Below are 24,751 nucleotides of genomic sequence, written 5' to 3' on the forward strand. Positions count from 1 at the left end.
CCACACTACCCTTAATGAACCTCCACAACCACCTTCTAGAGAGAAGCTCTTGTAGGGAAGGAAAGCGAAGATCAGAGGACCTGTTCCTTACCCAAGGTCACTCGGGAGAGAGGGGCGGGGCACCAGGAGGCCTGAATGCACGGTGGCAGTGCAATTTACAACTTACACCAGGCCATCCCTTTCATCCCCAGTCAATTTTCAAATGATTTAAACTCAAAGCCCAGGGCTGGGGGGCCATGGGGCGGAATTTTTGAGGAGTCCTTGCCCTGAGGACCTGCACACCTGGCATGGGTGGGAATCCCAAAGCCTTACTGTGAATTGAGCAAAAGTTGCCTGCGGAAATCCACTCTTCTTCAATCATCTGTTGGGAATGCCTGCCAGGAGCTGGTGCCTGCTCCACGCTTAAACTCTTTAAGGGGAATTTTGCTTTCTTGGCTAGTTCTAGGTTCCTGACCTGAGGATGTTTTAAGTGCTGGAAAAGCACAGGCTGGTCATTGTCTCTTGGAACAAAAGAGACAGACAGGAGAACAGCAGGGCAGCCGGTGGCCTTCATGTCACAGTACTATTTCTTTCTACGTTCAAGTCCGTTCTCCTGGAGGCTTCTGAAAAACCCTAGCCAGACTGCAAAGCTTGTCATGAGCAATTATAATTCATATTTTATTGAGCACATACTATGTGCTGTGCATTGAAGACTAAAGCATTTTGGGTGTGTTATCTCACTAACTCCTTAAACCAACCCTATGGGATAGCAACTTGCACTCGAGACTTCCCCAGTATAAACTCACACATTGCTGTCAACCGCCCTAGAATACAGGTCCATATTATGTCTGCATTACAGATGTGGAGCAATGCTGTGACTTGGCCAGGGCCGTGCAGCTATCGAATGTCAGAGCCGGAATTCAACCCCAAGCAGTCCCACCCCAGAGTCCATGCCTGCTCTCGTCATTATACTGCCCTACCATTCCACACCAGACCGTCACTTTGAAATCATGAAAGCGTAGTGAGAGAGATGGGTCAGAATGGGAAATGTCAGGATTCTTGGTCTCCCAGGTCAGCTTCCTTTCTAAGGAACTTAGGGTTCTGCTTCCTGAGCTCGCAGCAGAGGCACCCAGAACTGACCTAGGAACATGGGAACAAGTTTTGTATGGCCACCTGAGTGGAGATTTTATCCTTGGGAAGAAACGATTCTGAAGCCAAGCTGCATCTCCATTCTCACTTCACACATCCCATTGTCGCCTCAAACACGAAAATCATGGGGGGTTCAAGGAGGAACACTGTGCTCCTCTAATGAACACACCACCCTCTCACTAAAGACTAAGAGGTGGGGGCTGACACGGCATGTGACTCTGAACCAGAGAAATGGTCTCCTCAGGGCTGCTAACTTGCTTTGTAGACTCTAGGGAATGACTCTGGAGCATTCATTCTCACCTTTACCCGGGTGCCATTTAAATTCTGATGAAGATTCTGAAAAAGGGCAAGAAGAGCCTCGTTTTCTAGAAGCCCTTTTATGTCCCCAGAGGTACTAGTGCAGCACTTCGCACATGTTGATTAATCAGTGCCATTCCTGTCAGACTGAGGGCAGAGGCGGAGGTGAGTGGCTCCATCTGGCTCCATGGGCGCGATGGCCGGGACATGTGGGGTCAGTGTCTCCCTTCTGGGTGCCTGACATCACTGGTTTGCCTTTGATGCCCATCAGCCACGCTTTAGAGAAGAGAGGTGACTTTCAGGAAGGTGAGAAAGCAGCCAGGAGGCCTCTGGGGGAACAAGTTATTTGTCTCTCAGCATGAATCATACAACAAGGCTGGAGTTTTCCAGGCTCCCAAAGTGGGTTCTGTGAAGAGATGTGACTAAGTAGATCAAGCCAGAGCAGCTGACACGCAGCATGGGGTCCTGGGGATAGTGAGGAGCCTGGTCCCTACCCCTCCCACCCCTAGTCTGGGTCAGAGGCCCTCAATGCAAACTTGACAGCAATGCTTTCGTACGTCTCACACCCCTTTCCACAACTGTGAGGGGCAACAGAGGGTGGGAGTCTCCATTGCTCTCCTTGGTCTTGGCTTTTCCACTCCTAAGATTGAATGATTCACTTATTCATTCACTGACCAATATTTATTGAGCATCTACTGTGTGAGTAGGCTCTGTCTTAGGCACTGGGGGGGCAGCAGGGAAGAAGACACACGAGGTCTTGCCCTTATGGGGCTCATGCGTTAGTGTAGAGAATGGGCAAGTTTTTTAAAAAATTGACAAGACAACTACAGACTTGGAAGAATGCTATGAAGGAAACAGAGGTAAGATGGGAAGTAACCAGAAAGAAAAGCCTCATTGAGGAGATGACAAGATAGGTGAAGCCTAAAGGATGAAAAGAGCAGGGGGGAAAGCATTCTAGGCAGATGGAACAGGAATTGCAAAGTCCAAAAGGCAGGAAAGGACGTGGAGCAGCAGAGGAACAGGAAAGAGGCCAGTGGGGCTAGAGGGGGTGGGGGAGATGAGAGAGGGGTGGAAGTCAGGGGGCTCTTGCTCCCCCAGAGGCCTCCAGGCTGCTTTCTCACTTTCCTGAAAGTCACCTCTCTTCTCTAGAGTGTGCTGCACTTGCCCCAAGAACTCATCCTTGTTTAGCCAAATCCAGTCCTTCTGCTCCAAGAAAAAGGAAGGGAATTCTTTCGGTGGCAGGCAGGGCAGATGGCAAAGGTTTTCAGTTTAACATCGGGACTCACTCCTGGGTGGTGCCAACAGGTGGCATGGATGGGAAGTCTCCCAGTGGTGGGGATGGTGTGTGCGTCTGATAGCGGGGGCACCAGGACGGCTGCGAACACCAAACTGGACCCGCCCTCCACACCCCTAAGCCACAGGCCTGTCTTGTGCATTTTCTGTGTCATCATGAATAAGGCAACATTTGCCTTCAGGTCCTTTGTGCCCCTCCTTCTAGCACTCCCTGCGCCCTTTCAAAGGGGAAAGGGGTGCGTGGTGGTTCGGTTTACGAGGCCGCTCTGTATCCTTCAAATGATGCCAAAGAAGGGGCCACCTGGTCAACCCCCATCTGAGCCTGGCCTGGTGCCAAACTTTCTGATGAACCCTGCTGGAGCGAACTGGCCCTATTTAGACTCTTCCCAGTGGGTCCATGACAAACACCTAGGACATGCTCGGTTGAGGGGGACCATGGTTAGAACACTATTTGGGAAGTGACCTAGAACTTCACTCCCTAAAAACAAAGCCGCCAACCCCAGGTTCAGGGCTGACCCATTGCTGGCTGATGCCATTAGCCTCTCTGTCCCCACATTTCCTTTGTTGAAATGAGAGCTTGCCCTGTCTAGGATGGCTTCCTTCTCTGGCTTTTCATGGCTCTCAGCGAAAACCTAAATCCTTACTGTGGTCGCTGTGGTCTGGCCCTGCCTGCCCGTTAGGCTCTGACTTGCCCGCCCCACTGCCCTGCACTCCAGCCACACGGGGCTTCCCTTGGCTCCTTGGTGACGCCACACTTCCTCACACCACGTGACCTTTGCACATGCTCTTGCCTCCATCTGAAACACTCTGGCCTCACCCAGTTGATACCTGCTGATCCTTCAGATCTCAAGCCAAGTATCCCTTCCTCACCTAAGCTTGTCCAGACCCCCTGACTGGGCCCAGTACTCTCTCTGCATATGCTTTCATGGAACCACTCAGGAGAGTTACTGCATGATTGATGTCAGTATCCATCTAGCCTCTAACTTTCATGAAGGTCGGGTCCAACAGTTCCCGGTTCTGTTGCAGCCCAGTGTTTTGCATGCTCCCTGGCACACAGGAGGTGCCCCACAAATGAGCTGCAGGAGCCTGAAGTGTCATTAGTGGCCCTCAAGTGTGCCCTCTCCTAGCCCCCACCCTCTCTCCTCTTTCTCCTCTTACCTCCTTTTTTTTTCTTTCCTTTCCTTTCCCTCCTTTCTCTTCATCCTTTCCATTCATTCTTCCTTCCTTCCTGGACCTTAGGCCTATCTATGGCTCCCAAGAAGACTGTTTAAACCAATAGAAAAGCACTCAGTGTTAAAGAAAAGGAAAAGCTGCCACAACTTGGAATAATATGATGACTTTCAACTTGATCATCTCTAAGTCAGGACCCAAAGAGTCTGCTCCCCACTATATTAGTTGCTCAGGCTGCCATAACAGGTACCACAGACTGGGCGGCTTAAACAACAGAAATGTGTTCTCTCGCAATTTTGGAGGCCAGAGTCCAATCAAAGTATCAGCCAGGTTGGTTCCTTTGGAGGGATGGAGGGTAGGGTCTGTTTCAGACCTCTCTCCTTGACTTGCAGATCCATCTTCTCCCTATGTCTTTTCATGTCATTTTCCTGCTATCTGTGTCCCATTTTCCCCCTTTTATAAGGACATCAGTCTTTCTGGATGAAGTCATCCCACTCTAATGACCTCATTTAAACTTGGTTAGCTCGGCAAAGACCCTGTCTCCAAATAAGGTCCCAAATTCTGAAACACTGGGGCTTAGGACTCCATCATAGGAATTTCAGGGACGACACAATCCAACCCATAAGACCAACCTGCCACCTGCCCATTTCCCCAGCCTTTTTTGACCTCTTGAGTGAGATAAAACTGGGGAAGCTCAGAGACACATCATCTTCCGAAGAAATCTTCTGGGAGTCTGGGAATGGGTGTGGACCTGTTAGGAATGTGAACTGGAGAAAGACACCCCAGAGTGAGAAAGGAGGGTTGAATTGACAGAGAACTAAAAGTACTGTCACAGACGAGCCTAGAGGTTGTGTCTGTGCTCTGGTAATCTGCTGTCCTGTGTTCCTAGCCCCGGTCAGACACTCACTAGTAGCAGTGGGTCCTTGCCTCACCTGTAAAAAGTAGATAATAATAGAACCTAACTCATGGGGTGGTTGTGAAGATGGAATGAGAGAACAGCATATGTGGAGTACTGTACCAGGCACATAGTAACTCAGTGTGCAGACGGTGTGCTGTCACTCTTCTGTGATTATAAGTAGGGTCTAGACCAAGGAGGTCCGAGAGGTGGTCCGAGAGGTGGTCTTGAGCAATTATGCGTAAAACAAAACTCTGTAAGTCACATTTTAAATGTTCTATTTAGAGGGACCACATCTGGCAAATCAAGTCTTTTGTATCATGGTAAACGTCACTGCACCCAGACACTATGTTAAGTTCTGCATTGTCCATTCCTCCTCTCTCCACAACTGAAGCCACCCAGTCTTGACCTTGGGCTTAGCCCAACGGAACCTCTGACCTTAGGCCTGAGGAATGTAAGGAGCCATGGCCCAGCACACTTGCTGTGCGTCTGTCTTTGTTGTTAGGCACCATTTCCTCTCTTCTGCCTGGTCCACTGCCTGGTTCAGGAAAACCTAAGGCCCACTCGTCCGCCATGCCTGCGTTCCTGTCATGTTTCTGAAGACCCCAGTGCCAACGGCTACAGGTCCTCGTGGTGGAGATTCTGCCTGTGGACCAAGCTGGGGTCCTGCATCTCTTAGCAGAGCTTCTAAATGCTGGCCTGCTTTCTAGATCTTCAGCTGTCACCTGTTGTTGAATTCCTGTCACCAAACTCCATCTGCCTCTCAGGACACCTCCAGTGATTCCCCCAAAACATAGACAGCATACCGTTTAGGAGCGCAGCCTCAGTGTGACGTTTGGCTCTGCCACTTGGTAACTGTGTGACTTTAGGCAAATGGTCCAGCCCACCAAACCTCAATTCCTGCAGCTATAACACCCCCTCCTTCCCGGGGTTGTAATCAGAATTTGGCCAGGTCATACACGTAAAGCCAAGCACAGAGCCTGGCACCAGAAATACACAAGACAAGCTCAGGAAACACTGGCGACCAGCACAGAAGCTCTTCCATTTTTGAATGCTCAGAGGCACAGCGACACTCCATGCAAAGCAAGAGCATTACTCACTTGATCCGTTCAATAACAAGATGTACTTTACTACCCCATTTTACAGATGAGGAAATTAGGGCACAAGGTCACAGGACTAAGTAGCAGAGTCTGAATTTGAACCCCAAGGAGTCTGGCTGTAGAATCTATGAACTTAGCCACTATGTTATGCTGCCTCTCTTAAGTAGTGATATTTAGAAGTCAAAATGATTACTATTCTGCCCCTCCCTCTTGTCTCCCTGTGGGCCACTGGTTCGTCCGGGTTCTTGTCCTGTCCTATCTGTGGATGCCTGTACCTCCCAGTTGAGCTGGACATCCTGCCAGCCCAGGCTCATTCTGTTATGTACCCTCCCAGGTAGGTCTCCTTCGTTCTCTGTGGTTGAGTGCTCTGGATCCAGTCACATCTTGAGATGGGACACCTTGTTAGTTAGTACTCGATGAGCATTTGTTGATAAGCAAATCCTTTTTTTTTTTTAATTTATTGGGGTGACAATTGTTAGTGAAATTACATAGATTTCAGGTGTACCATTCTGTATTACATCATCTGTAAATCTCATTGTGTGTTCACCACCCAGAGTCAGTTCTCCTTCCATCACCATATATTTGATCCCCCTTACCCTCTTCTCCCTCCCCCCACCCCCCTTACCCTCTGGTAACCACTAAACTATTCTCTGTACCAAATCCTTTCTTAAGGAAAGATACTCATTCATTTTCTGTGTACAATTTCTGTGTCATATATAGGTGTTAGATTGACCTAAACCAGGGCGTATCTGTGGCACAAATGACTACAGGTTATTTTTCCAGCATCTTAAATCAAGGCGCATTGCATTAACCAAGCATCGCCTATTGGCTGAGGTGGAAAGGGTGTGCCTTCCACTCTGCAGGAGCTCTCTCTCCTGGAAGGACGTACTGCAGGACTGGCAGCTCCATGATCCCCAGGAGGGTATTCTGGGTCCACAGAATGCCTGTCCGCAGCGTGTGCGAGCACACGCTCTGACCTGGGATAAGATGTGCCTTCACTAGATGTAGACGGAGCTTTCGCATGTCCGTCCATCATCGCCACTGAAAATATGATCATTATGGTTGGTGCTACTGTAAAGCGAAACCATGTAATTAACTGAATACTGCTTCCTTAAGTCCTTTGTGGAACCAGGCAAGCCACGTATGTGTACGTGCACACCAGAACTGGGAGGGCGTTTACCAGAAACTCAGTGTTTTCTCCCCTTACGTTGTTGTGTATTAGCTTCGCTTTGGATTAAGTACTTCCTTCACAATTCTATTTATTCCTACGAAGGCAGGCAGGGTCAAGAGGAAAAAGTCTGCCTGCATCTGCCCTTAGCAGCAGATCTGGTGATCGTGCCTTCAGATATACAATCTCAGAAGGGGACTTTCCTTGACCCTCAATGACCCACACAAAGAAAACAAAGGAAAAGGGAATTTGTGACTGTGAATCACAGTCTCCACCAAAATCCACACTCGTTCACACAAACGGCCCCAGTAAACAGTTGGCCAGCCCTTCAGAGGAACCCCATTCTGCAAAGGCAGGCCCATTGCTTTTCAAACCTTTTCACCTGTGGGCTGGCTCATCCCCACACAGGGCCTCCCTCCCTCTGCTACGATGCTCGCATCCTCCCATCCTCCCACTGGTGTTTGCGGGGCTAAATCATAAACAGTCAAGTCCCTGTAGCAAATTAAAGGGAAAGTGCCGGTCACGGAAGCAGAAAGGCAGGCAGAGAGATGGGGGTGGGTTTAAAGAGCCAGAGAATGCACAATGTTTGCATTCTGCTGAGGCTCACAGGGAGCTTTTGGACCTGAGAGGCGAGATAAGGTGGGTGCCTGCCCTCTCGGCTCACTGAAAAATGGGTACTTGATTAAATGTCCCAAATTTTCACCCCAGGACCTGGACGTCTGAATTTTTCACATACCCGTCTGGAAGCCTTGCATACTTTTGTTATGTAGTATTGACGTGGGTGTGGCTTGGCATAAGTGCCCGAGAATGTGCCTGGTGGCTAACCATCCCTGCTCTTTCTCTACCAATGCCTATCTGGAGGGGCACTGATATGAGGATGTGATTTTCACAGATGATCAGAAGGTCGGGTAAGAAGTAATCCAGGTGACCAGTGGGGCCATCAGAATACCACCCTATCAAAACTCACACAGATAATTTCATATTTCAGCCTAACTTTTATATCAAAAGGTTGACAAAATCTAAGGCACCCACCCAGTGGACAGGCTTTCCGAGGCAGCTGAATTTCCAGGCTCCCCAAAAGGGTGAGTGTGACACAGCAGGATAACATCAGCCAGGCTCACTGAGGCCACAGCTTTTGGCTTCTGCCAACTGCAAGGGCTGCATTCAGCACATTAAGTAAATGGGAGCATTCCGCCCCCTCCAGACCTCACCGGCTCCACATCGGCCTGGCAGTAGGGGGATGACGATATTGGGGCCACAGGCTGCAGGGTCCCTAACCTCCAAATGCTATTTTCACTCCCCTTCCCCCAGAGACGGCTGCATCATGGTGTAAACACAGCCAGAGGTGAGCTTCAGGGTGTTCACTTGCAGGAATGCTCATTCCAGTCGTATCTGCTTAAAACATCTTGCTGCCTTAACCTTTCCCTTTTTCCTTCCCTTTCCATGGAGCCTTAAATACTTGCACACGAGGAAACACACACACACACACACACACACGCACTCAGATCTGGATAGAACCTGCTGTTGTTCCCCAGAACAGAAACCTGATTCTTACCTGAAGAGCTTGTAGGCTCAGGGCTGTGCCTCTCTCCCTCCGAGAGGAAAGGAAGTCCACTTGCTGTCCTCTGCTCTGTGTTGGACACTGTCACGGGGCTGCAGCTGCCTCCCGGGCAGCCTCAAGCTGGCTCTCTCTCCGTGACTGCAGCGCTGTGTGGGGAGAGGGGACGGGCTGTGGCATGCACATCAGGTTGCTGGTCCGCCTCCAGCCACCATGCCACAGAGCCAGCTACCAGTCCCGCCGGGCTATGTGGGAGGCAGGGAAGCAGGCTGGGGGGCTGACAGTGTCAGTCTCTAGGTCTCGCTCTGGCCTTGTTTATGAGCAGAGGGGACCTGCCTTTAAACAACCACCTACACCTACCCCACCCACAGAGACGTACAGAGCTCTAAGTGCTCCCCTAGGGACAGCTATCAGTAGGCCCACGGACGAGGAGCTGTTGGCCAGCAGAGAAGGGAGGCAGAGACAGCAGACAGTGGCAGCAGCTCTCCTGGGTGTTATTTTAGCATGGTTTGTCTTGGGACAAATGGCTGAACCGAATGGACTACTGGCCCGTCTGAGCAGAATCCTGTTTATGTTGAGGCCTTGGTCACCAGGGAAACAGCAGGTCGTGGCTCAGAGACACTTCTCTGGAATCAGAAGGCTGCCGGCTGAAAGGGAGTCCTTTTCTGTTCTGTCCTCTGGCATCCCTGCACAGGTTGCAGGTATGTGTGTGTGTGTGTGTGTGTGTGTGTGTGTGTGTGTGTGTGTGCGCGCGCCATTCCCAGAGCCAAGCCATGCAGAGGGCGTTTTGCAAAGCCACTCAAGGCAATGGCTATCAGATTAGGGCTGGGGGGGGTGGGCTGCAGGGAGAATACTTCTGTCATCCTCACCAGTGGTCAAGCCTGTCGCTGCAGCACTAGGTGGGTCCTCGGGTGAATCCAGCTTCAGAGGTGGGGATTTCTTCAGAGGACAGCATCTTTATGCCACTGGCCAGGACAGGGAAGGAAGGAAGGAAGGAAAGAGGGAGGGAAAGAAGGAAGGAAGGAAGGAAGGAAGGAAGGAAGGAAGGAAGGAAGGAAGGAAGGAAGGAAGGAAGGAAGGAAGGAAAGAAGGAAGGAAGGAAAGAAGGAAGGAAGGAAGGAAGGAAGCTGCTTGTGCAAATAACTCGAGCTAGAAGGTAGGAATTGAAGCTGGACTGAAAGGATATGGATCAGGAGGTATCTTTGAAGAGACCAAATGGAAACATGATTAATGGTTTCGATGGAGTCCCTTCCTCGTTTGTTATGCAGGCATTTGAGCCTGGGAGAGATGTGAGTTTGTGTATGTGTGTCTGCGCGTGTGTGTGAGCGCGCTTGCAAGCCTGTCCACCTGCTGATTCAGATAGAGAGGTACAGATTGACCTGTCAAAACTAGAAATTATGCTCTCCGGTCTCTCCTTCCTCTGGGAAACTGGAGGTGGAAGCCTGTTCTCCACACTCACCACGGAGCACCCAGGGAGCCTTTCATGCGTCTTCTACAGGGATGAGCCTGGGAGATTGTCGTCCCTTATAACAGAGAACTAGAGGCACAGCCATCACATAACTCCCACAATGGATGAGCAGCAGCTCTCCTCAAAGGGACCGGAAGGTACAGAGAAAGTTCATTTCTCTAAACGTTATTAACTGGAACCTCCGTGAACTGCCACTTGCACATAGCCAGGTTCCGATAATTGGCTTTAAAACATAATAACCTTCCCGAGTATCTGCATAACTCCAAAGGGCCTCCTGAATCATAGAAAGGTCAAACATGTTTTGGACGATCATCTCGCTATCAGAGAATTATTATGCTGTATCCAGTGTGCATGCGAACTCCTTTTAACCACACAGAATGATAGATTTTAAAGTGAGGAAACACCCTAAAGATCCAAGGACAGAGAGGCGGCTCAGAGTCTCACCCAGGAGCACCTCTGACACCCCAGAACCTGCCCACACTTTGATGTTGACCATCCCTGGGCAACTCAGGTCCTTGGGGCTCCCGATTTCCTCCCTCCTCGTGGAGATTAATGAGACGCTTCTAACCACATCTCTGCAAGCTGACAGAATTATTGTGACGGTCAAATGTGCTAACGTGTGTGAAAGCACCTTGAAAACTGGTAATATAGGTGTAAGTCATTATTTTAGTCTTGTTTCTCCGTGACATCCAGTTGTGAAATGCCATTTAAAAAACAAACAGACCATGTAGCTTTTAGGAAAATTATAACCCCTAGCTGCTGATATAAAACGGATTTCTTTACTACATAGTGGGTGTTTGGAAATGTTGCTGTCCAAGTACTGAGACATAATGACTGCTCGGTGCCTTAAAGTATTTACTGTAATATAATTTAAACGAGGGTTCCACCTCAATGTTAAAAATTTAAAAATTTTTCCCTTTAACATCCCTCGGGTTCTCTATTTTTTTCATTCCCCACGTCAAGTATCTCGAGGTATCTTTTTAAATGATACACATTCAGATGTTTTGAGTCATGAAACATGAAAATGTTAGTGATTTTAGGCCTCACTATTACTTAGTGGGGGAAGGGACTTGGAGGTTACTTAGTTGAAGTCTGGCCTCAGAATAGCTCCTGCACTGGGCCAGGAAATAGTCTATGGAAATAATAGCTCTTGAAGCCACGTAGTAACCATCCACAGTATGTTAGATCCTATACAGAGTATGTAATGGAAACCACATCTTCCCTCAAAGTGCTTAGACCCCTTTTAATACTGTTTCTGCAGTGATTAAAATGTAGGCAAGCCCTCTAGCACTGCAGAGGGTGGATCTGAGAAAGGAAGAAAATGACAGATTTGGAGGACCCCCAGAAATCCTAGCTGAAGCCCACACAGGTGGGGCCTTGGCCAGAGTCGTCCACGTCTCAAGGTTGTGGGGGGACCTGAGGTGAGCCTTTTCCTTCCTCGTATAAGAGATCGACTCACTCCTGAATACTTTGGAGGTGACTATTATAGAAAGTGGCTCTAAAGCTCCTTTGTAAGAGCTTTCGAAGGGCAATACAGGTAGAATGTGGCATTGCCATGGTTTTACTTATTCCGTGCTCAGTGCCTCTGAAAATCAGGATATAAACCTGTCCCTTTTAAACGGCATCAACATAAAAAAGGAATCAGAGCAGGACAGAATCAGCAGGGTTCAAAATGCCCCCAATAAATAAGTTTTCTTTCTCTGCTGGTATAGCTTATATGTTATATTGACTCTTAAGACTGCCATTCAATATTTGCTTTAAAATCTCCCCTTCATTCATAAGTGAGAGAGTTATGTGAAATGCCCACCAGACACACTGCCTTTTCTTTCTAATCTCATTTGACCTTGATGGGACCCAACAAATCCTAATCAGCTGACAGGAGAAATCAGATGCTGCATGCCATTCTCTCCCTCCAGCAAAGGATTTCCTTCTGTTTATGCCCAATCATGCAATTAGAAGAAGGGCATGCTGGCGTCGTGGTGAACCAGCTGCCAAGATGACGAAGGGGAGTGATTTGACAAACAGGGCAAAAGGAAATGAAGCAGACGTTCCCAGGAAATTGTATTAGTTGCCCAAGGAGACGTCACAAATGTCGCCACAAATGTCACCAGAGCTGCAGGGCAGAAATGGGGTCCAGTGGTTCTCGAGTGGGAAGGTGCTTTGCCCTGATCCCACTGTAATCCAAGAACAGGAGCTGGCCCCAGTTTGTCAGCCTGGCTCTCCAGCAGCATACTGGAGATCAGGGGAGGATGCTTGGAAAGGGCCCTACCCACAAGAGGTGGGCTTCCTCTCTGACACTGATCACCCATCACCTATTCTAGTCTATGTTTTCCTTAATCTCAGTGTTTCCATTTTTATTTTAAAATATTTCACCTTTAAAGAAAAGTAATGCTTCGTTCACATGATAAAAATGTACAGTGTACGGAAAAGTATAAAATGACCCTCACTAACCCTCTCTCCCTAAAGATAACCACTATTAACTTTTATTCTGGATCCTTTCAAGGGGAAAAAAAAAGTCTTTATACACCTGAATGTGTCTATGTTTAAAAACAATGTGCTATGTGCAGGATCCTGCATTGTTGTTGGTTTGGTTTTCACTTAATAATAGAGCTTCACATGTTTGTTGGTCTAGTCCATCCAAGCACGAATATTCCTTGTCTGTATTATTTTAATGTCCCCTTCACTGACTTCCCTGCTCCTACACTTACCCCTACAGTTTATTCCAAAGGGATCCTGCTAAAAGGTAAACAAATCATGTCCCTGTTTGCTCAAAACTGACCAGTGCCTTTCCTTTGCGGTAAAACAAAAGCTAAGCTTCCTACCACCACCAGCCTCTCCAGACCCACCCCCTACTCACTCCTTGCTCTCTGTGCTCCGTACTGCTCCTCATCCAGGCCAAAAACCTCAGGGCCTTTGCACTTGCTGTTCCCTCTGCCTAGAGCGTATGTATTTATTTCCTGGCCCTCAAGTCTTTGCATGGCGGGCTCTTGCTTACCATTCTGGTCTCATCTTAGACCACCCCCTCCATGGCCGCCTGTTCTAAATCAGCCCCTCATCACTGCCCTTGACATAGATCTGTTTCTTCATAGCTCTTAACTGCTCTCTGAAAATGATTGTTTTCAGTTATTTGTTTACTTGTTTGTTTTCGGTCTCCCCTCCCCCACACACTGAAATATTAACTCTGTGAAGAGACAGGAATTTTATCTGTCTTTTCACCATTATCGTCCCAGTACCTAGACCACTGGTTCTCAAAGCGGAAGGTGCATCAGAACTACCTGGAGGGTTTAGTAAGATACAGATTGCTGGGCCCCACCCCCAGAGTACCCAACTTACTAGGTCACGGGTGGGCCTGGGAATCTGCATGTCTGACAAGTTCCCGGGGATGCTGAGGCGGCTGGTCCAGGGATCGCACTTTGAAAACCACCAGTCTAGACAATGCCTGGCACACCGTGGAGGTTGCAGACATATGCGTGAATCTGCTCATAAGGATCTGCCACCTTCTTTGCAATGGCAGTTTTAATTCCACTTTTATATTTATTTATACTTATTGGACTGTAAGTGTCCTCAAATTCCATGTGACAGGAGGGCCCCATGTTGTCAGCCCCATTGATTTGCCAGTGGATTCTTAAAAAGCTAAAGTTTTACAGGCCCAAGGGGAGCCAGTGAGTCACATCTTGTTCTCTGTGTCAGTAAAATGTCAGACTGAAAGATGATGTGACTCCTGACACGTGACAGAGAACTTCCCCAGGTGTGATCTCTCAGGCCTGCCCTGTAATTGTTTAACGACTGTCCTTTGGCTCAGGTTCTGCTTTGGTGCAGTGGAATGTACACGACTATTTCACCTGGACCCCAGATTATGTATTATAGAGAGCACAGTGGTTTTTCTGTGTCACGAAACCCCTTGAGAATCTGACATGCTCTATAACCCTGTTACCCATGTACGCGCACGCGCACTCACACACACACACACACACACACACACACATACACAGTTTTTTTTTTTTACATTTAATTTCAGGAAGTCACAAGATACACCGAGTCCATTTCAATCCCAAATTAGAAACTCCTGATCTAATCATTGACTAGCTATTTGGCAAAACAAACAAAAAACAACAGGATCCACCATGTGTTACTGACATTCTTGAGGAATCAGCGTTTTAAATATAATAAGACAAACCTTAGAGGAAAACATTAGAGAACAGCATCAGAGGAAATCACTAGTTAATAAGATTTATGATCCTGGAATGGGGAATGCTTTTGGAAGCACGATTGGAAACCCAGAAATGAAAATAGAATAGTGAGATTGATCCCATAAAAATTTAAATGATCTGTACAAAAAAGACGGAAAGAAAACATCTTCCTAGTGTAGACTCTGCAGAGAAAATCTCTGGGTCCTATCTTTTCCATCTCTACTCTTTGCACTTGAATTGTCTGGTGGCCTGTGGCCCACCTCAGTGAGACAAGACAAGCTCATCAGAGCAGATAGGGTGAATCTACATCTTTCAGTGAAGCCCTGTCATCGGTTAATTATTTCATCAGCCACGGTTGGTTTTTTGGGTGTTTTTTTTTAACAACTTTATTGAGATATAAGTCATATACCATGTGGCGCACCCATTTAAAGTATACAGATAAGTGATTTTGGTTTATTCACAAAGTTGTACAACCATTCCCACTATCTAATTTTAGAACATTTTTGTCATCCCCAAAAGAAACCCCATACATATTAGCAATTATTCCTCATCTCCCCTTCTGGCCAGGCCTAATCAACCACTCATCTGCTTTCTGTTTTTATACATTTGTCTGTTCTGGACATTTCCTATCAATGGAATCATACAGTGTGGGGTTATTTCCCCTAAAAAACATAACGTCTTTGAGGTTCATCTGTGTTATAGCACGTATCAGAACGCCATTCCTTTTTATTGCGGAATAATACTTCATTGCATGGATAGGCCACATTTTCTTTCTCTGCTCATCAGTTAAAGGACATTGGGTTGCTTCCTCTGTCTGACTATCATGAATAATGCTGCTATGGCCCTTTGTGTATGAGGTTTTGTGTGGACGTGTTTTCATTTCTCGTGGGTCTAGCGGCGGTTTTTCTAAATGGCCCAAGGAATTTTTCTTAGCCTGGCTAATTCTTTTGGTTTTACGTAGGTACTTTTTCTCTCATAACCTCGTGGAGAAGTGAGCAGGCTTGGATGCTAAGGACCACGGAGCTCCTCTATCCCCGGTCCAGGCCCTTGCCTGCTTCTGTGCGATCTGGGATGTGATCCATGTCGCTGTGCCGCGGCTGAGAGCACAAGCGCTCTGACCCTCTCACAGGGCGTTGTGACGACTCATGACATAAATGGGATCGGCTCTTGCGAAAATGCTCACCCATATGAATAGGTTCGTGTGTGTCACAGAAACCAAGGACCCTCGGGCCATAGGCTCCCCCAGCACCCCAGGCGACTGCATCAGCGAAGAGGCCAGGGGCTGGATGTAGAGGCCCAGAAGGTATAGAAAATATTGACCATTTTCTCAAGAGTTTGGCTTCCTTTGAGATCAGAGCCTGGTGGCTTTCCAAATCCTGCAGGCCACCTTCGGAGAGACGCCCCCTGCCTGGTCACCCTGGTCAGGGAGCAGGCAAAAAGTCAGGGCCATGCCTAATAATGGCAGCCAGAGGGGCAAGCTCAAATTCTAAAGCCCACCCTCCAGCTACTGTTTCCCCAAAGATCACTCTACCTCATTTACTCAAAAAGCACCTCATTCTCTACAGATCCCCCGTCTACCCCCAGGTACCTCCTCTTGTGAAATCCCTGTGCCCATGACCGTCTTGTTGGGGTGGGGGAGTGAGTGACCCCTCGCCTCTGTGTACAAGCTGATCAGCCTAATAAAGAGCCCCCTGTAGAGGCATTGGGAGCCCAGGTGGCAGAAGAGTGGCCCAAAATATCTGAGCTTCCTCGTGTTCACTGACCAATCACCTGTGCCTCTTGCTCTTTAAAATCAGGCAGTAGGAAGCTCCGCTGATAAGTATGTAAATGATGAATGGAGTAGGAATTGAAATGGCAGGTATGCCTGGGTTCTAACTTCCATGTCGCCACTTACTCGCTGTATGACTTAATAGGACAAGTCACTTAGTTCTCTGAGGCTCAGTTTTCCCATCTGTTAATGGGGGATCATAGCAGCATTTGCTTCATAGGGTCACTGTGAGGTACCTGAGATGATGCCTGTGGGGACTCCAGCGTACATTCAGTCCTCAGTCAATGTTCACTATAGTTAGGATGTTATTTTTAAATTAGAAGTAAGGACCTCAAGTAATCTAGCCATCCTCTCTAAGCTATTCAAAGAGGCTGGTTTTCTATTGCTCAATTAATTGGAAACAATCAGGCACAATGGAGAGGGCTGAGGATGAAACGTAATTTTCCCCTCGGAATGTGAAAATCAAGGTGGGAGAGGAACAACTAAGATGTGTGAAGCTCTTAAAGAATGGTAAACAGTGAGTTCTATACAGAGTTAATGCCATCCAGGTTCAGAGAGCGAGACAAGCATCAGAAAAGGCTGGATAGGCCAGATAAAGCCTCAGAGGGTGACCCGTGAAAGGCAAGATGGGTTCACATCAGCAGACTAGAGGGAGATGGAGGTGGGGCAGGGGAGAACCATGTGAACACAGGCAGGATGGGGGCCCAATGAGTTTGGGCATGGTGGGTGGTCTGGGACAGAGTCACAGGCAAGTCTTCTGTGTCTTTCCCAGTATCAGCGATCTCTAAGAATGACATGCCATGGGGTCGTTTAGTCACCTGTTCTACAATAATTATCCTTACTATGTGACCTTCTGTCACTAATTAATTTGTGTGGACAATAAGAGGGAGAAAGAGGGGGAGTTAGGTCAGAGGAACTTTGACTCAATCTAGACCTTGGCAGAAAGGGCAATACATTGGCAGCCATTGACCGTTCTCCTAGTCTATCACCTTGATCGTCTTTGGGGACCCAGCCCTTCATAGCCTTCAGTCCATATGGTTTTTGGATGGGGATGACTACACCCCTATGGCCATACCCCCGACTTGTTCAGGGAAATGTGACCCTGTGACTCTAGATAGAATTGTGGTAGGGTGGCTGTGCCAGTAGGATGTCAGCCTGGAGCTGCTGGCAGCCATTTTGCCACCAAAATAGATGAGTCTACCTGGGAATAGAACAACACAGGAATACAAAGCGAAGAAACGGGGGAAAGACAGATTCAAGATACCACCATCTGGGCAGCTGGACCCCACCATAGTGAAGCCCTGGCCTTGTCAGTTACATGAGGGAAAAGTTTTCCCTTTTTTGCCTATGTCCCTTCAAACTGGTTTTCAGTCCATTGTCACTAAAAGAATCCTAACATTTTCAAGTAGTCGTCTTGTTCCCACCAGCATTTTATTGGCCTGTCCTAAGCATAGATATTTGTAGCCCATAGCCATGGGGCGCTATGTGTCATGGAGTACATGTGTACAAGTGGCGGAGACCTCTCTACGTGTCCCTGAACAGGTACAGGTACAGGTACATGTGCTTGGGAGTGCAGAGACAGTAGAAGGGGAAACCAAGACTACAAAATAGTTTTCTCTTCTTTTTTCCTTGACTCTGCTTACAGAACAATTCTCCTCAAACCCTTGAGGTTCTTCCTCTTGTTCTGAACCAAAGAAAGGAGTTCTTGGATCTGTTAAGTATATTTTACAGGGCTCTAGGAAGTCAGAAAAAGGTAGGGAAGGGGCTGAGAGGAAAGGAAGCTGTGCATATCCCATTTGTTTTTCCCTTTTGCCCCATTACAAAGAATCAGCTGGCATCCTTTTATTTCCTATTTCATGCAGGGCTTTTAAAAAAATCAGCATTAACTGTACTGGAATGGGATTTGTCTAATGATTTCCTGCAAAACATCTTCTTGGATCTCAGCAAAGATAATTCACTTGGTAGGAATCACTTCCTGCTCTCCCACTGAGAATGAGACCTACCTAGTTCTCGCTGGGAACAAATGGGCCTCCGAATGAGAGAGGGAGGACAGGAATGTTTTACTCCAGCATCTATCACATAGACTCAAGCCTGCCCCAGACTCCTATCAGGGATGAGAAGAGGAAGAAGGGGGTGGCGGGAGAGCGTTCATGCTGAGCACAAACCTGAAGCCAGGCAGAAAGTCCAGAAAAACCTGGGCCCCTTGGAAAAATGGATGCACTCACCTCTTTGCTTTGGCTCTGGGTTACTTTCTTTCTGGGTTGACGGCAGCTGCAACAGCTTATAGCGTCCACACTGTCCTACCAGGATGGCTGCACACAGGCGGCTGCAGGAGGAAGGGAGTTCCCATTCTCCATCAGAGGGGAGTGTCCTGCAACAGAAGGAGGCGATGCCCTTATTCCCCTGGAGTCAAGGCTGTTGGATCCACTTCTCTCTCTCTTGTTCCTTCTGTGGTGTGAATGTAACTCAAGGGAGCCCCAAGACAAGGGCTGAGTGCCAACCACATACCACACTTACCTTGATACAGGTTGCTTTCCCAGCCTTGGGGAGCCTGGGGAGGAGGCAGCAGAGTGGTTATGAGGCCACCTTCTGCCAGTGCGGCTGATCCTGGTGTAACCCACGGAAAGTCCAAGGACAAACACTTGCGTATTTATTTCTCCCTTGCCCATGTGATCTTATTTTTGGACTGGACACAAAAGCTATTTGGGGCCTGGACAGCTGCCAGGTGAAAGGATAGTTATCTCGTCCAAGTTGTCTCCATGCCTCTCTGAATCCTGTTACCTTCCCGGGTAAGGCAAAAGAGTGGGGTTCTTGCCCTGAGCCTTCCTTTTAATATAGTCAAGCAATCAGCCCACACTACTAACTTTATTTCAGATAGTTCATCCTCGGAGGTTTCAGAGGATAAATGTAATGAACAAAGTCACTGCTTTTTTGTCTGAGGCTGATGGAAACGTCATATAGCGTATATGCATATGGCTGCTACACACACACTATCTTAGGCACACAGACTCTTTATCAACAACGGGGTGGGACCCCCAGCCCTGGAAGGCACATGTCAAGGAGTTAGGCCTGAATCGCACTCATTCCGCCTTCCTGGTCTGGCTGTCTCTGCTTCTAAATCTTAGGCTTATAAAACTTAAAACATTTAAATAGCTTGATTTTTTTCACCTCGGATTTTTCTTCTTCAAACTTGAATGGAAAGTTCTGAGACACTCCTGCCTGACAAAATGCCCATTCATCATCTTCACCGCCGTCCCTGTTACATATTGAGCTCTTGCTAAACGCCCTTCATATGCTGAGCACTTTTCCTACATTGTCTCACTTACCCTCACAACAGCCCTGTGAGGAAGGTAATCTTGTTCCCATTTGACAGCCAGGAAGGCAGAGGCTGGGAAAGGTGACCTTGGTGGTGAGAGATTTCCTAGTTCCCACCTGTCTGGCTCCAGGGCCACTTTTCTCACTGTCTTCTGAAGCTATAAGTTATTGAGACTTCACTGTTGCTTTCCTTTCAGAAAAAGAAAGAAAAAAACCTCATGGTTGCTTCAGACCCCTCCATGACTACAATCATTAGTTTCTTTTCCCAAATTCAGTTCTTGAAGGGGAGAAAGAATGAATGAGGTTTTCATCTGTTTACAGTCCCAGACAGTGATTCTCGGTACAGGATGGAGAGTCTCTGGCCTGCGTTCTCCCTGGAGCGGGTTTCCTGTGAATAATCCACTGTGCAAACACACACACACACCAGAGAGGACTGCGCCTGGCCCCTCAGGCTGAGCTGCCTACTGCATCCAAGGTGAATGGGCCTTTCTCTGCTACCCTGAGGAAGAGCCAGAGGTGGAGCCCAATGGCTTGTCCAACACTGCTCTCTGCTGGCCACTGGGCTGCATTACCCCCAGGATGGTGGCCTAGACTTTCCAAGGGGCACGTCAGGGATTAGTTTTAGAGAATCAATTTCCAGGTTTTCAATTTCTATAGGTACTCTTTCCTCAAACTGGTTTGTCTGAGAACGTGTCTGGGTTCATAATAATCCTTGCCTTACTGGAAAGCATACCTCTCACTCTTTACAAATCTTACTAAGTTGCCGTTGCACCAAATGTAAAAAATCTCCAGGTCCAGGTCCCCAAACTGGAAGCTTCCTCTAATAATTTAATTCAGCTTCCCTTAATAATTAATTGAGGAATTTTTTCATTGAACAATTCTGTCTCCTCCATGCCTTGAATTTGAGGGAGAGTACTGTGAAAGCAAATCATGGAGAATATTGGAAATGATAATAACAAGATTAATAGGTACATTTAAAGAATGGTGTCATAGCTTAATTTTTAAATTCCAACATTTACAATATGATGGAGATTATTCTTGACTCCATATGGACTTAATGATGAACATTAACATATTAATTTTTAAATGTGGGTATAGGTAACATTGTTTTTAAAAGCTATTTTAAAAGGTACAGGAGCAAAATAGGTGAAGATTGCTGCACCGTAGGACTGGCTATTACTGACTAATAACAGGCTGTCATCCATCCCTCCATCCATCCCTCCATCCATCCATCCATCCATCCCTCCCTCCATCCATCCATCCATCCATCCCTCCATCCCTCCATCCATCCATCCATCCCTCCATCCATCCCTCCCTCCATCCATCCATCCATCCATCCATCCATCCATCCCTCCATCCATCCCTCCCTCCATCCATCCATCCATCCATCCATCCATCCCTCCATCCATCCATCCATCCATCCATCCATCCATCCATCCATCCATCCATCTATCCAATACCCACTGAGAACCGACTATGTGTCAGGCATTGTTTGGGGCACCAGGTACAAGAATGGTGAACCAAAACTGACACGTTACATGCCAAATTCTTACCTGTGGCTAACTCTAGGAAGTTGAGTGAGGGAAAGAGATTAATTTAATAATTACACAAATAAATGTAAGAATTTAACTTTGATAAGTAATTCCAAGGAAGGGTATTTGGTAATTAGAGAATGTATACTGGGGATTGACAATGTATAATGAGGATTGACCTAATTCGTGGGGGAGGTGCCAGGTGGCCCTACAGAAATGAAATCTGGACCAAGAATAAGGTATCCAGGAATCACTGTGAAAGGACTGTGAAAACCCAGAAAGAATGGCCATTCTAACATGGGAGGTTTGGGTAGAAATAGGATCAATCTTTGTAGAGTCAGTTGTTTTTAGAAAAGGCCTTTGGCCCAACACTAGTCCAGCCCCTATCATAAATCAGTGGTTCTCAACCGGAAGCAATTTTTCCTCAGGGGACATTTGGCAATTTCTGGAGACATTTTTGATTGCTACAAGTGGTGGCATGTAGTGGGTAGGGTCCAGGAATGCTGCTGATCACTCTGCCATGTACAGACGACCCCCGTCCCTGCCTGCAGCAAAGAAGCCTCGGGTCCTTACGCAGAGCCTACTATGTTCAAGACACTTATTCTGGGCCTAATCCAGCCATCCCAAACACCCCATAACCAAAGTCATCACCTCAAATGGCCTGCCTGATTGTGTTCCTGTTACCTAGCCTAAAATTTTCACCATTCGAATGGTGTCAAAACTGGTCTTAATGTCTGTAGAAAGAAGACATTAAAATGTATTAATATTATTTACAAGATAATCACTGAAGCATTGTTTGTAGCAGTGGAAACAACCTAAAAGTCTGTCAATGGGGTAATGGTTACTTAATTATTATATAGCTATATGAGGTCGGACAATTAAGTTCATGAACTTATCCTAGAAAAAGAGCTATATACCTCATTGCTGAATATCACTACGGTCACAGTTGAAGTACTCCCGTGGGAAGCTATGCACCAATGCCAGTGCCTAGTCCACCCTTCAAAGCAATTCTGGAACTCTTTCTGGAATGGCCATCAGCGCTGTCGTCGTATTACCCTTGATATCCTGAATGTCATCAAAACGTCTTCCTTTCAATATTTCTTTTCTCTTCGGGTAAAGAAAGAAGTCATTGGGGGCCAGATCAGGTGAGGAGGGAGGGTGTTCCAGTACAGTTATGTGTTTACTGGCTAAATACTCCCTCACAGACAGTGCCGTGTGAGCTGGTGCATTGTCGTGATGCAAGAGCCATGAATTGTTGGCGAAAAGTTCAGGTCGTCTAACTTTTTCGCGCAGCCTTTTCAGCACTTCCAAATAGTAAACTTGGTTAACTGTTTGTCCAGTTGGTACAAATTCATAATGAATAATCCCTCTGATAGAAAAAAAAAGTTAGCAACATTTTTGCAACAAGTTTGTGAACTTAATTGTCAGACCTCATATGATGATATACTAAGTGGCCAATAAAAAGGAAAGACAAATCTCTTTGCGATGACACTGAAAATAACCATGAAGGTACTATAAATTGGAAAACAAATTCAGAATAGCAGGTAGAATATAATTGATCTGATTTGTGTTTTTAAAATTAACTTACGTGTATTTGCATGCATTCGCGATTGCTACAGAAATTCTCATCAAATGCTTAATAACAGCTACCTCTAGGAAGCAGAAAAGGACCTGTAACATGTTCTTTGAGAATGCTTCTCTATCTAATTTCCTCCTTTCACCTGATTAGATTCTCCCCCAGTTCATCCTCTTCATTGTTAACAACATTCGACTGTCCCTTCTAGAGTTTCTTCAACTTCCAGGACAATAGCCATTTCTTATTGTTCAGTCTGAGGCCCTCCCAAACTTGCCTCTAGCCAGTCTTCATAGGCTCTTCTTGGGAGCTGCTCTCCCTGCCCCAGCCCTCTTCCCACCTCACCTCCCTGGAGCTTAAGCCACAGGAACTCACCAGAACTCGTCATTCTTTGAAGATACAGGCTCGTCTCTGTGGCTGGCAAACTCCTCCTCTGTTTCTGTCTCTATTAGTCAGAATAGACTAGGTTATACGGTGGTTATAAATAATCCCCAAGTTACAGTGACTTCAAATAACAAAGGTTTCCTTTTCACTCAGCATCAACATGCCCATTGAGAGGCTGGCTGTCAAGCTCTGCTTCATGTCATCCTCAATCAGGGACCCAGGCGAGGGAGCTCCCACCCTCTGCTTTCAGGAGGGAAAAGGAAGGCATGTTTACTAATGCATCGGCAACGGGAAATTATCTCTACTTACATTGCATTAGCCAAAATAAGTTTTATGGCCGCACCTAGCATTAAATGAGGTGAAGAATTTCAATCCTAATATTTGCTTGGAAAGTGAGGAGTTACAAAAGTTTAGGGAACACAAATTCTGTAATTGTTGGGTGCAATATTCTATATATGCCCACCAAGTCAAGTTTGCTAATCTTGTTAGAATAATCTGTATCCTTATTCATTTATCTGCTCATTTCTGCTTGTGTTTTTCTTCTTTTCCTGATCAATGTTAGCTTCATAGTTCTAAAGTTACATTTTAAAAAACACACAAGACATGTGCAATTGAACTTTTCATCATTATGATATATATCTTTCTTTAGATATAGTAATGCTTTTTGGCTTAAAAATCTACTTTTTTCTGATATTAATATATATGATCAATATTAATATAATTTGGGTGAATATATTTTTTTCTACCATTCACTTTAAACATTTTTAAAATGATTTTAGATGTGTTTCTTATAAAGTCTATAGATTCTTTTATCCAGTTCAGTACTCTTTAACTTTTTATTTATTTTTAAATTAAAGTATTTTGTTCATTTGCATTTAAAGTAATTACTCATGTATTTGGATGTAAATATACCATCTTATTATATGTTTTATTTTTTCCACATGCTCTATGTGGGGTTTTTTTTTCCTACATTCTTGCTTTTGGAGTAGTTGAATATTCTATTTTTCCCTCTATTACCTGAGAAGTTATTTCCTTTTTTAAAAAGTTATTCTTTTAGAGGTTTTCCTTGAGATCATAATATGTATCTTTGATTTATCAAAGTCTAACGTTAATTGGTATTTTTATCTTCTTGCATAGTAATACAGGACCTTCGAACATCTTAATTCCATTTATCCCGACCTCCTGACTTATATGAACTTGTTATATATTTTAATTGTTTTAGACCCCAGTGGACATTGTTAGGTTGTTTTGTATAGACTAATTCATTTGGATTTCCTCCAATTAACTTTTGCATTGTTCTTCATTTCTTCCTGCATCTATCACCTATTATTTTGAATCATTTTTCTTCTGCTTAAAGAACACCCTGTAGCATTTACTTCTGGTAAAGAATCCTGAACACGTCTTAATTTCGCCTTATGAGCATGAGACTCTCATATTGCCAGATTTTCCAAATTTTAAAAGAGAGGTAGGAGATACAGGCTTTTTAAATGTAAGATTCCAATTTTCTGTGGTGGCTTAGAAAAAAAAAATTAACTCTCAACCAACCACACAAGACACATCTGCAATCCAAACCCAGCCCCTCGGACACCAGTTTGAAATATCTGGACTGTCGTCTGTGTTGATGGGAGAACCACACTTCACCACGAATCTTAGCCTCCAGTAACCCAGGCTGAACAAACCCGGTCCCTCATACAAAAACATAATGTTGAAACCAATTTATATATTTACTGAAATCTCTTGGAAAAGAAAGGAAGGGGCGGAGGGTAGATTGCATTCATAACACCAACAACATTTCTGAAAAACCTCCTCCCATATCTCTTCCAAATCCTCCTGTGACAGCTTAACAGCTACTCCAATCCTCCTTAATTTATCTCTTGAATTCCCCCAAGATCAACCCATCCCTGGCTCTTAC

General features: G+C 46.2%; 1 protein-coding gene across 5 annotated transcripts in view; it reads right to left on the reverse strand.

Annotated features, from left to right (window-relative positions):
* Nucleotides 1–18,698, reverse strand: part of FGF1 (fibroblast growth factor 1) — a 92,094-nt gene extending 73,396 nt beyond the window's left edge. For 2 of the 5 annotated variants that reach the window (XM_081035085.1, XM_081035083.1), the window contains exons 1-2: nt 18,553–18,665; nt 18,261–18,406 (exon numbers count right to left, since the gene is read on the reverse strand). The gene's annotated coding sequence lies outside the window, so the exon portion shown is untranslated. Of the gene's footprint in view, nt 1–8,606; nt 8,759–9,478; nt 9,575–18,260; nt 18,407–18,552 lie in introns of all 5 variants that reach the window. The other 3 variants (XM_081035082.1, XM_081035081.1, XM_081035084.1) reach the window with 3 other exon arrangements.
* Nucleotides 18,699–24,751: the final 6,053 nt, after the last annotated feature.

Source organism: Rhinolophus hipposideros (assembly GCF_964194185.1).
Source record: "Rhinolophus hipposideros genome assembly, chromosome: 23".
In the NCBI taxonomy this organism is placed as follows: Eukaryota; Metazoa; Chordata; class Mammalia; order Chiroptera; family Rhinolophidae; genus Rhinolophus; species Rhinolophus hipposideros.